A 12,949-nucleotide genomic window follows, 5' to 3' on the forward strand; every position below is an offset into this window, starting at 1 on the left:
TTTTCGGAGGGTTTGCCGGGGATGTGATACACATGTAATACAATATCAGTTCAATTGTGACGCACGGTCGGAGGGCCCAGGAAGTTAAATCTGCATGAAATCGCTGTCTGGGCAGGACCGTAAATCAACCGGGGATGTTGTTTAATGTTCACATACAGTTTTATGGGGACTTTGAGGTGGGGGGGGGGGGGGGGGGGGGGGGTTGCGGGGATGTCCTGGACCAGACTGGTAAGGGCAGGGCTGTCCACTGGGGCTGTGTCCCAAATGGCACCCTATTCCCAATCTTGTGCACTACTTCTGACCAGAGCCCTATGGCACCCTATTCCCGATCTAGTGCACTACTTCTGACCAGAGCCCTATGGCACCCTATTCCCTATATAGTGCACTACTTCTGACCAGAGCCCTATGGCACCCTATTCCTAGTGCACTACTTCTGACCAGAGCCCTATGGCACCCTATTCCTAGTGCACTACTTCTGACCAGAGCCCCACAAGTGTGTCAAGAAGTAGATGTGTCAAGAAATATATACATATTTTTTATATTGATGTTAACGACTTTCAATGTGGGACTGAATCGCTTGTAATATAGTAATATAGTAATATAGTAATATAGTAATATAGTAATATTGTAATAGTAATATAGTAATATAGTAATATAGTAATATAGTAATATAGTAATATAGTAATATAGTAATATAGTAATATTGTAATATAGTAATATAGTAATATAGTAATATAGTAATATAGTAATATAGTAATATAGTAATATAGTAATATAGTAATATTGTAATATTGTAATATTGTAATATTGTAATAGTAATATAGTAATATAGTAATATTGTAATATTGTAATATTGTAATAGTAATATAGTAATATAGTAATATAGTAATATTGTAATATAGTAATATAGTAATATTGTAATATTGTAATAGTAATATAGTAATATAGTAATATTGTAATATTGTAATATAGTAATATAGTAATATAGTAATATAGTAATATAGTAATATAGTAATATTGTAATATTGTAATAGTAATATAGTAATATAGTAATATTGTAATATTGTAATATTGTAATAGTAATATAGTAATATAGTAATATAGTAATATTGTAATATAGTAATATAGTAATATTGTAATATTGTAATATTGTAATAGTAATATAGTAATATAGTAATATTGTAATCTGTAATATAGTAATATAGTAATATAGTAATATAGTAATATAGTAATATTGTAATATTGTAATAGTAATATAGTAATATAGTAATATGGTAATATTGTAATATAGTTAAATAGTAATATAGTAATATTGTAATATAGTAATATAGTAATATTGTAATATTGTAATATAGTAATATAGTAATATTGTAATAGTAATATAGTAATATAGTAATATAGTAATATAGTAATAGTAATATAGTAATATTGTAATATAGTAATATAGTAATATTGTAATATTGTAATATAGTAATATTGTAATAGTAATATAGTAATATAGTAATATTGTAATATAGTAATATAGTAATATTGTAATATTGTAATATTGTAATAGTAATTAGTAATATAGTAATATAGTAATAATTTAATATAGTAATATAGTAATATTGTAATATTAATATAGGAATATAGTAATATTGTAATAGTATATAGTAATATAATATGTAATAGTATATAGTAATATAAGTAATATATGTAATATAGTAATATAGTAATATATAATAGTAATATAGTAATATGTAATATAGTAATATAGTAATATTGTAATATTGTAATATAGTAATATAGTAATATGTAATAGTAATATAGTAATATAGTAATATTGTAATATAGTAATATAGTAATATAGTTAATCCCTATAGTATAGTAATATAGTAAATATTGTAATATTGTAATATAGTAATATAGTAATATTGTAATATTGTAATATAGTAATATAGTAATATTGTAATAGTAATATAGTAATATTGTAATATTGTAATATAGAATATAGTCATATAGTAATATTGTAATAGTAATATAGTAATATAGTAAATATCAGTAATATTGTAATATTGTAATATAGTATATAGTAATATTGTAATCTTGTAATATAGTAATATAGTAATATTGTAATAGTAATATAGTAATATAGTAATATAGTAATTAGTAATATTGTAATATAGTAATATAGTAATATAGTAATATTGTAATATTGTAATATAGTAATAGTAATATTGTAATAGTAATATAGTAATATAGTAATATTGTAATATAGTAATATAGTAATATTTGTAATATTGTAATATAGTAATATAGTAATATAGTAATATAGTAATATTGTAATATTGTAATATAGTAATATAGTAATATAGTAATATAGTAATATAGTAATATCGTAATATAGTAATATTGTAATAGTAATATAGTAATATAGTAATATAGTAATATTTTAATATTGTAATATAGTAATATAGTAATATTGTAATAGTAATATAGTAATATAGTAATAGTAATATAGTAATATAGTAATATAGTAATATAGTAATATTGTAATATTGTAATATAGTAATATAGTAATATTGTAATATAGTAATATAGTAATATAGTAATATTGTAATAGTAATATAGTAATATAGTAATATAGTAATATAGTAATATAGTAATATTGTAATATTGTAATATAGTAATATTGTAATATAGTAATATAGTAATATAGTAATATAGTAATATTGTAATATTGTAATATTGCAGGGTCCATTTGGGATGCAGACCGTGTCACCAGTGAAAACAGCCTCTGTCACTAATCCAGCCAGGACACAGCTAGAAACAGGATAATCTGTGGGTTACACCAAATAACATCCCACACCACCCCTCTCATCACATAAACCATAAATCGACACAATGTCTGTCTTGATGGTGTCAAATAACTACTACAGACCATTTTATTTCTAGTTCTGAATATCTAGCAATGGTCATTTCACTGTTTCATAACTAGCATGGCTTAGTTTTATTCACAGAATTTAATTGACGGATGCACAAGCACATGAATCAACATTATAGGTTCAACGTCAATTAAAAAGTGCCAGAGTTGGTCTGTAGTTTCTTCATCTGCTTTGGTGACTGAGTCACTTACATGGATTTTTATGACTTTATTTTCACATTAAACGACCTCTAACTGACCTTTGTCCCACATGTGGTCGCTATCCCCTTCATGAAATCATTCCCCCTCGGTCGTAACAGTGAACAAGGAGACTTCATCTCCCTCAGTCGTAACAGTGAACAAGGAGACTTCATCCCCCCTCAGTCGTAACAGTGAACAAGGAGACTTCATCTCCCTCAGTCGTAACAGTGAACAAGGAGACTTCATCCCCCCTCAGTCGTAACAGTGAACAAGGAGACTTCATCTCCCTCAGTCGTAACAGTGAACAAGGAGACTTCATCCCCCCTCAGTCGTAACAGTGAACAAGGAGACTTCATCCCCCTCAGTCGTAACAGAGACTTCATCCCCCTCAGTCGTAACAGAGACTTCATCCCCCCTCAGTCATAACAGTGAACAAGGAGACTTCATCCCCCTCAGTCATAACAGTGAACAAGGAGACTTCATCCCCCCTCAGTCGTAACAGTGACTTCATCCCCCTCAGTCGTAACAGAGACTTCATCCCCCCTCAGTCATAACAGTGAACAAGGAGACTTCATCCCCCCTCAGTCGTAACAGTGAACAAGGAGACTTCATCCCCCTCAGTCGTAACAGTGAACAAGGAGACTTCATCCCCCTCAGTCGTAACAGTGAACAAGGAGACTTCATCCCCCCTCAGTCGTAACAGTGAACATAGACTTCTCACATGTTCCACCGAGACAGTGGACTCTCTTATAATAGTCAATTAGACACATCTTGTAATTCTAGCAGGTCGTAAAAATATCCCCAAAATCTTCCCTCTTCTAGAGGAGGGTCTTTAAGGTCGTGGCCAAGCATTTACAATAACACCAGCTAGCTAGATAAGCAAAGAGAGCGTCTGGTCGAGAGGAGAGGACGTCCTTCTGAAACATCAAACCGCCGTCAGCGGTCTAGGGAGTTGAGTTAGTTTAAATAACACATGAACAATATTTATGAGACTGATTTTATGAGGTGGTCAGAACTAAGACAGTCCAGCATGTAACACAAGCTGGACGGGACAGGGGAGACTGTACAGCTATCCCCCACTCCCTCCGATCAACTCCCTAAAACCAAAGAGAAGGATTAAGCACGCATATCATTTTATTCAGAGATACACGTTCTCTTAAATATCAAAGTCAATAATGTTTTCAGATGGAGTCTGAGACTCTGTTTGACTCTGAGACTCCGTCTGACTCTGAGACTCCGTTTGACTCGGAGTCTCCGTCTGAGTCTGACTCTGAGACTCCGTTTGACTCTGAGACTCCGTCTGACTCTGAGACTCCGTTTGACTCGGAGTCTCCGTCTGAGTCTGAGACTCCGTTTGACTCTGAGACTCCATCTGAGTCTGACTCTGAGACTCCGTCTGACTCTGAAAACCGTTTTACTCTGAGACTCCGTCTGACTCTGAGACTCCGTTTGACTCTGAGACTCCATCTGAGTCTGAGACTCCGTTTGACTCTGAGACTCCATCTGAGTCTGACTCTGAGACTCTGTTTGACTCTGAGACTCCATTTGACTCTGAGTCTCCGTCTGAGTCTGACTCTGAGACTCCGTATGACTCTGAGTCTCCGTCCCAAATGACACCCTAGTCCCTTTTTAGTTCACTGCTTTTGACCAGGGCCCCCATAGGGGAGTGAACTACAGTGCCTTGCGAAAGTATTCGGCCCCCTTGAACTTTGCGACCTTTTGCCACATTTCAGGCTTCAAACATAAAGATATAAAACTGTATTTTTTTGTGAAGAATCAACAACAAGTGGGACACAATCATGGAGTGGAACGACATTTATTGGATATTTCAAACTTTTTTAATAAATCAAAAACTGAAAAATTGGGCGTGCAAAATTATTCAGCCCCTTTAAGTTAATACTTTGTAGCGCCACCATACCCCAAGTCGCTTGGGGTATGTCTTTATCAGTTTTGCACATCGAGAGACTGATATTTTTTCCCATTCCTCCTTGCAAAACAGCTCGAGCTCAGTGAGGTTGGATGGAGAGCATTTGTGAACAGCAGTTTTCAGTTCTTTCCACAGATTCTCGATTGGATTCAGGTCTGGACTTTGACTTGGCCATTCTAACACCTGGATATGTTTATTTTTGAACCATTCCATTGTAGATTTTGCTTTATGTTTTGGATCATTGTCTTGTTGGAAGACAAATCTCCGTCCCAGTCTCAGGTCTTTTGCAGACTCCATCAGGTTTTCTTCCAGAATGGTCCTGTATTTGGCTCCATCCATCTTCCCATCAATTTTAACCATCTTCCCTGTCCCTGCTGAAGAAAAGCAGGCCCAAACCATGATGCTGCCACCACCATGTTTGACAGTGGGGATGGTGTGTTCAGGGTGATGAGCTGTGTTGCTTTTACGCCAAACATAACGTTTTGCATTGTTGCCAAAAAGTTCAATTTTGGTTTCATCTGACCAGAGCACCTTCTTCCACATGTTTGGTGTGTCTCCCAGGTGGCTTGTGGCAAACCTTAAACAACACTTTTTATGGATATCTTTAAGAAATGGCTTTCTTCTTGCCACTCTTCCATAAAGGCCAGATTTGTGCAATATACGACTGATTGTTGTTCTATGGACAGAGTCTCCCACCTCAGCTGTAGATCTCTGCAGTTCATCCAGAGTGATCATGGGCCTCTTGGCTGCATCTCTGATCAGTTTTCTCCTTGTATGAGCTGAAAGTTTAGAGGGACGGCCAGGTCTTGGTAGATTTGCAGTGGTCTGATACTCCTTCCATTTCAATATTATCGCTTGCACAGTGCTCCTTGGGATGTTTAAAGCTTGGGAAATCTTTTTGTATCCAAATCCGGCTTTAAACTTCTTCGCAACAGTATCTCGGACCTGCCTGGTGTGTTCCTTGTTCTTCATGATGCTCTCTGCGCTTTTAACGGACCTCTGAGACTATCACAGTGCAGGTGCATTTATACGGAGACTTGATTACACACAGGTGGATTGTATTTATCATCATTAGTCATTTAGGTCAACATTGGATCATTCAGAGATCCTCACTGAACTTCTGGAGAGAGTTTGCTGCACTGAAAGTAAAGGGGCTGAATAATTTTGCACGCCCAATTTTTCAGTTTTTGATTTGTTAAAAAAGTTTGAAATATCCAATAAATGTCGTTCCACTTCATGATTGTGTCCCACTTGTTGTTGATTCTTCACAAAGAAATACAGTTTTATATCTTTATGTTTGAAGCCTGAAATGTGGCAAAAGGTCGCAAAGTTCAAGGGGGCCGAATACTTTCGCAAGGCACTGTATATGGGGAATAGGGTGCCATTTGGGATATAGGATGAGTGATGGGCCAGGAAAGAGGGTCGCTCCCTTCTCCCTCATCTGTCCATCCGTCTGTCTACCGCAGAGGCCAGGGGAACCTGCAACCGGGAGATTGGGCCGACAAGGCCGTTATCCTCAGGAATGTACCAATACAATAACCTTCTAATGCACTTCTCCCCACTTCACTCCTCAACAGCTGAAAGAACAGGTGGCGTCTGAAAACCTGACTGACTGGGTCGTGTTTTCCAAATGCCACCCTATTCCCATAGTGCACCAGGAAACTACTACACATGCTACACTAAGAAGTGCACTACATAGGGATCAGAGTGTCATTTATGATGCAGCCTGACTGGGGTCTGTCTGTTTGTCTGTCTGTGTCTGTCTGTCTGTCTGTCTGTCTGTCTGTCTGTCTGTCTGTCTGTCTGTCTGTCTGTCTGTCTGTCTGTCTGTCTGTCTGTCTGTCTGTCTGCCTGTCTGTCTGTCTGTCTGTCTATGTGTGTCTGTCTGTGTCTGCCTGTGTCTGTCTGTCTGTCCTCTCTCAGACCTCAGTAACAGAATGGGGATTGTTCTCTTTGATAAGTTTTCCCTCTGCTCAGACAGACCTAGCGTAAACCTAGCGTCTGGTTGGGAGACGAGACGTAGCTAGTGTTCGGTGTGTAAAATAGGAAGTGGGTGTCATTGGATAAAGCAGGCGGCTCTTCCGTTTCACCCTCTGTTCCTCAGACGAGGAGGACAGATACAGGAAATAGATTTCATCCTGGTGTATTGCTGCCTGGTTTAGAATTCAGAGTCGGGGTGAGAGTTGGGGATTGTTGCTCAGATGACTAGCGAAGTCTTTAAGAATGAGTCATACAGGGCATTCGGAAAGCATTCAGACCTTTTGACTTTTTTTTACGTTACAGCCTATTCTAAAATGTTTATTTTAAATTTTAAATTTTAAGTGTCCCTCATCCCGGAGTCGCCTCTTCATTGTTGACATTGACACTGGTGTTTTGCAGGGTACCATTTAATGAAGCTGCCAGTTGAGGACTTGTGAGGCGTCTAATTCTCCAACTAGACATTCTAATGTACTGTCCTCTTGCTCAGTTGTGCACCGGGGCCTCCCACTCCTCTTTCTATTCTGGTTAGAGACAGTTGGCGCTGTTCTGTGAAGGGAGTAGTACACAGAGTTGTACGAGATCTTCAGTTTCTTGGCAATTTCTCGCATGGAATAGCCTTCATTTCTCAGAACAAGAATAGACTGACGAGTTTCAGAAGAGGGTCTTTTGTTTCTGGCCATTTTGAGCCTGTAATCAAACCCACAAATGCTGATGCTCCAGATACTCAACTAATCTAAAGAAGGTTTTATATTGCCTCTTTAATCAGAACAACAGTTGTCAGCTGTGCTCACATCAATTGAATTTACCACAGGTGGACTCCAATCAAGTTGTAGAAACATCTCAAGGATGATCAATGGAAACAGGATGCACCTGAGCTCAATTTCAAGTCTCATAGCAAAAGGTCTAAATACTTATGTAAAAATGTTTTTGCTTTGTCATTATGGGGTATTGTGATGTCATTATGGGGTATTGTGATGTCATTATGGGGTAGTGTGATGTCATTATGGGGTATTGTGATGTCATTATGGGGTATTGTGATGTCGTTATGGGGTATTGTGATGTCATTATGGGGTGTTGTGATGTCATTATGGGGTATTGTGATGTAATTATGGGGTATTGTGATGTCATTATGGGCTATTGTGTGTAGATTGATTAGGAACCTTTTTCTATTTAATCAATTTTAGAATAAGTCTGTAACTTAACAAAATGTGGAAAAAGTCAAGGGGTCTGAATACTTCCCGAATGCACTGTATATTTGGGGATGGCAAGTAGCCTAGTGGTTAGATCGTTGGGCCAGTAATTGAAAGGTTGCTGGATTGAATCACACGTCTGTACGGCACTTTGTGACATTGGCTGATATAGAAAAGGCTTTATTAATAAATGTGATTTATTGATGATTTATTGATTGATTGACTGATTTATTTATTTATTTATATATTTTTTGATTGATTGATTTATTGATTGATGGATAGATTTTTTTGATTGAGTGATTGATTGATTGATTGATTGATTGATTGATTGATTGATGGATAGATTTTTTTTGATTGATTGATTGATTGATTGATTGATTGATTGATGGTGCCATGTCATTCAGTGCACCTGTTTGTGCATGATTTAAATGTTTTTTGGGGCATTAATATGTGTCACATAACAGTTTGCAAACAATGTAAAAAATACGGTTTTATTGAGTTAATAAAGCCGCATACCAACATGGTCTCTATTTTGTTTTCTTGAGTAAGGCAGCTCCAAAATGCAGATGTTTCAGTCTAGCTCAGTGCTTTCCGTGGTGGTGGTGGGGCAGCCAGCTGAAAATACGGAATGTAGGGGTTGGTAATGTTCTCTAGTTGCGCAGTGATTGGCTCAATGTTCTGTCACTCATGGGGACACTACATCACTGTAAAATCTATGGGTAATTCAAGCCCTTTGGGTGCTGCCATAGAGATACATTAGAAGTGCCCATCCAAAAAGGCTCAAGGTCATTGGCCACAGATAAAATGATGTCACATCACTTTAGATCTACCGTAGCTTTGATTGGACCGATCGTGTCAACATCATACTTTCACAATCTTAGCTAGTGGTCATCATCATGAATCAGGTCGACAATCTACTCGCAAATCCTTTTCAACCTTTGTCATATAATTACAGAACGTATCGGTGGTCATCGGCCATTAGACATAAACATTACACAACAAGTTGGAAATCGCAAATTCAACAATGAGGTGGTTTGGATGATATCAGTGGCTAAATGCAAGTGTTCCAATAGCCTTCTATTGTGTCCAAGTCTGGGTTTAAAGGTCTCTAAAAAGCTAAAAAGGATAAACATTCAACATTGACCATGCTGTCAATCCAGCATGACTTCTGCTGCGCTCAAAACAACTGGAAACTCAGAACTAGGAAATCTCAGACTTCAATGAGATCAAGAGAACTGGGAACTCAGAGCTCCGATCTGAAGATCAGTGACGTCATCATTCAACCTTTCTCAGATATAGGACAGGTACTTCAGGACAAATGGTTTAGAGGGACTATCTGTTGTTCCATGTAGGGAATCTGTAGGGAATCTGTTATTCAATGTGTTTCTATTGGCTAATAGCAGTAAGGACTATCTGTTATTCAATGTGTTTCTATGGGCTAATAGCAGTAAGGACTATCTGTTATTCAATGTGTTTCTATTGGCTAATAGCAGTAAGGACTATATGTTATTCAATGTGTTTCTATGGGCTAATAGCAGTAAGGACTGTCTGTTATTCAATGTGTTTCTATGGGCTAACAGCAGTAAGGACTATCTGTTATTCAATGTGTTTCTATGGGCTAATAGCAGTAAGGACTATCTGTTATTCAATGTGTTTCTATTGGCTAATAGCAGTAAGGACTATCTGTTATTCAATGTGTTTCTATGGGCTAATAGCAGTAAGGACTATCTGTTATTCAATGTGTTTCTATTGGCTAATAGCAGTAAGGACTATCTGTTATTCAATGTGTTTCTATGGGCTAATAGCAGTAAGGACTATCTGTTATTCAATGTGTTTCTATGGGCTAATAGCAGTAAGGACTATCTGTTATTCAATGTGTTTCTATTGGCTAATAGCAGTAAGGACTATCTGTTATTCAATGTGTTTCTATTGGCTAATAGCAGTAAGGACTCTCTGTTATTCAATGTGTTTCTATGGGCTAATAGCAGTAAGGACTATCTGTTATTCAATGTGTTTCTATGGGCTAATAGCAGTAAGGACTATCTGTTATTCAATGTGTTTCTATGGGCTAATAGCAGTAAGGACTATCTGTTATTCAATGTGTTTCTATTGGCTAATAGCCGTAAGGACTATCTGTTATTCAATGTGTTTCTATTGGCTAACAGCAGTAAGGACTATCTGTTATTCAATGTGTTTCTATGGGCTAATAGCAGTAAGGACTATCTGTTATTCAATGTGTTTCTATGGGCTAATAGCAGTAAGGACTATCTGTTATTCAATGTGTTTCTATGGGCTAATAGCAGTAAGGACTATCTGTTATTCAATGTGTTTCTATTGGCTAATAGCAGTAAGGACTATCTGTTATTCAATGTGTTTCTATGGGCTAATAGCAGTAAGGACTATCTGTTATTCAATGTGTTTCTATGGGCTAATAGCAGTAAGGACTATCTGTTATTCAATGTGTTTCTATTGGCTAATAGCAGTAAGGACTATCTGTTATTCAATGTGTTTCTATTGGCTAATAGCAGTAAGGACTCTCTGTTATTCAATGTGTTTCTATGGGCTAATAGCAGTAAGGACTATCTGTTATTCAATGTGTTTCTATGGGCTAATAGCAGTAAGGACTATCTGTTATTCAATGTGTTTCTATGGGCTAATAGCAGTAAGGACTATCTGTTATTCAATGTGTTTCTATTGGCTAATAGCCGTAAGGACTATCTGTTATTCAATGTGTTTCTATTGGCTAACAGCAGTAAGGACTATCTGTTATTCAATGTGTTTCTATGGGCTAATAGCAGTAAGGACTATCTGTTATTCAATGTGTTTCTATGGGCTAATAGCAGTAAGGACTATCTGTTATTCAATGTGTTTCTATGGGCTAATAGCAGTAAGGACTATCTGTTATTCAATGTGTTTCTATGGGCTAATAGCAGTAAGGACTATCTGTTATTCAATGTGTTTCTATTGGCTAATAGCAGTAAGGACTATCTGTTATTCAATGTGTTTCTATGGGCTAATAGCAGTAAGGACTATCTGTTATTCAATGTGTTTCTATTGGCTAATAGCAGTAAGGACTATCTGTTATTCAATGTGTTTCTATGGGCTAATAGCAGTAAGGCCAAATAAACATTTTTATACATTGTTCGGATACTTCAATTTTGTTCGGATTCTAAATCTAATAGCACAATCATCCTGGGTATGACCTTCTTAAAACAACTCCATATACTGTAGCTTATTAGAACACCCCCACACACACACACACACACACACACACACACACACACACACACACACACACACACACACACACACACACACACACACACACACACACCCACACACACACACACACACACACACACACACACACACACACACACACACACACACACACACACACACACACACACCCACACACACACACACACACACACACACACACACACACACTGGAGTTGCTTACCAAGATGACCGCTGAATGTTCCCGAGTAGCCTAGTTACAGTTTTGACTTAAATCGGCTTGAACATTTATGCAAAACTTGAAAATGGCAATAATCAACAACCAACTTGACAGAGCATGAATACTTTTTAATAGGATAATGGGTCAATATTATACAATCCATGTGTGCAAAGCTCTTAGAGTCTTACCCATAAAGACTCACAGCTCTTAGAGTCTTACCCATAAAGACTCACAGCTCTTAGAGTCTTACCCAGAAAGACTCACAGCTCTTAGAGTCTTACCCAGAAAGACCCACAGCTCTTAGAGACCCATAGAGACTCACAGCTCTTAGAGACCCATAAAGACTCACAGCTCTTAGAGACCCATAGAGACTCACAGCTCTTAGAGTCTTACCCATAAAGACTCACAGCTCTTAGAGTCTTACCCAGAAAGACTCACAGCTCTTAGAGTCCCATAAAGACTCACAGCTCTTAGAGACCCATAAAGACTCACAGCTCTTAGAGTCTTACCCATAAAGACTCACAGCTCTTAGAGTCTTACCCAGAAAGACTCACAGCTCTTAGAGTCTTACCCAGAAGGACTCACAGCTCTTAGAGTCTTACCCAGAAAGACTCACAGCTCTTAGAGTCCCATAAAGACTCACAGCTCTTAGAGACCCATAAAGACTCACAGCTCTTAGAGTCTTACCCAGCTGTAATCACTGCCAATGGTGATTCTAACATGTATTGAGTCAGGGTGTTGAATACTTATCTATTCCAGATACAGTATATTAGTGTCTCCTTTTCCAGTAATAAAACTTGCACTTTGACATTGCGGAGTATTTAGAGTAGTTTGTTGACCAAAAAAACAATCAATTTTCAACAAATCAATTTTAATCCCACTTTGTAACACAACAAAATGTGTAAAAAAGTAAAGGAGTATATCGTCACAGTATGTAAAACTTTAAAACAAAGAATGACAGCTGATCCTCACCATAGAGAGAAGTCGACCTGATACTACAAAACATCCAAAGACAAGCCACCATAATACTACAATATTATTTGTATTATATTTATTGTTATTATTGTTATTATTATTATTAATATTATCACTACTATTGATATTATTATTATTATTATTATTATTATTATTGTTATTATTATTATTATTATTATTATTATTATTGTTATTGTTATTATTATTGTTGTTATTGTTATTATTATTGTTATTGTTATTATTGTTATTATTATTATTATTATTGTTATTATTATTATTATTATTATTATTGTTATTATTATTGTTATTATTGT

This window comes from Oncorhynchus kisutch, linkage group LG18, assembly GCF_002021735.2.
Source record: "Oncorhynchus kisutch isolate 150728-3 linkage group LG18, Okis_V2, whole genome shotgun sequence".
Classification (NCBI taxonomy): domain Eukaryota; kingdom Metazoa; phylum Chordata; class Actinopteri; order Salmoniformes; family Salmonidae; genus Oncorhynchus; species Oncorhynchus kisutch.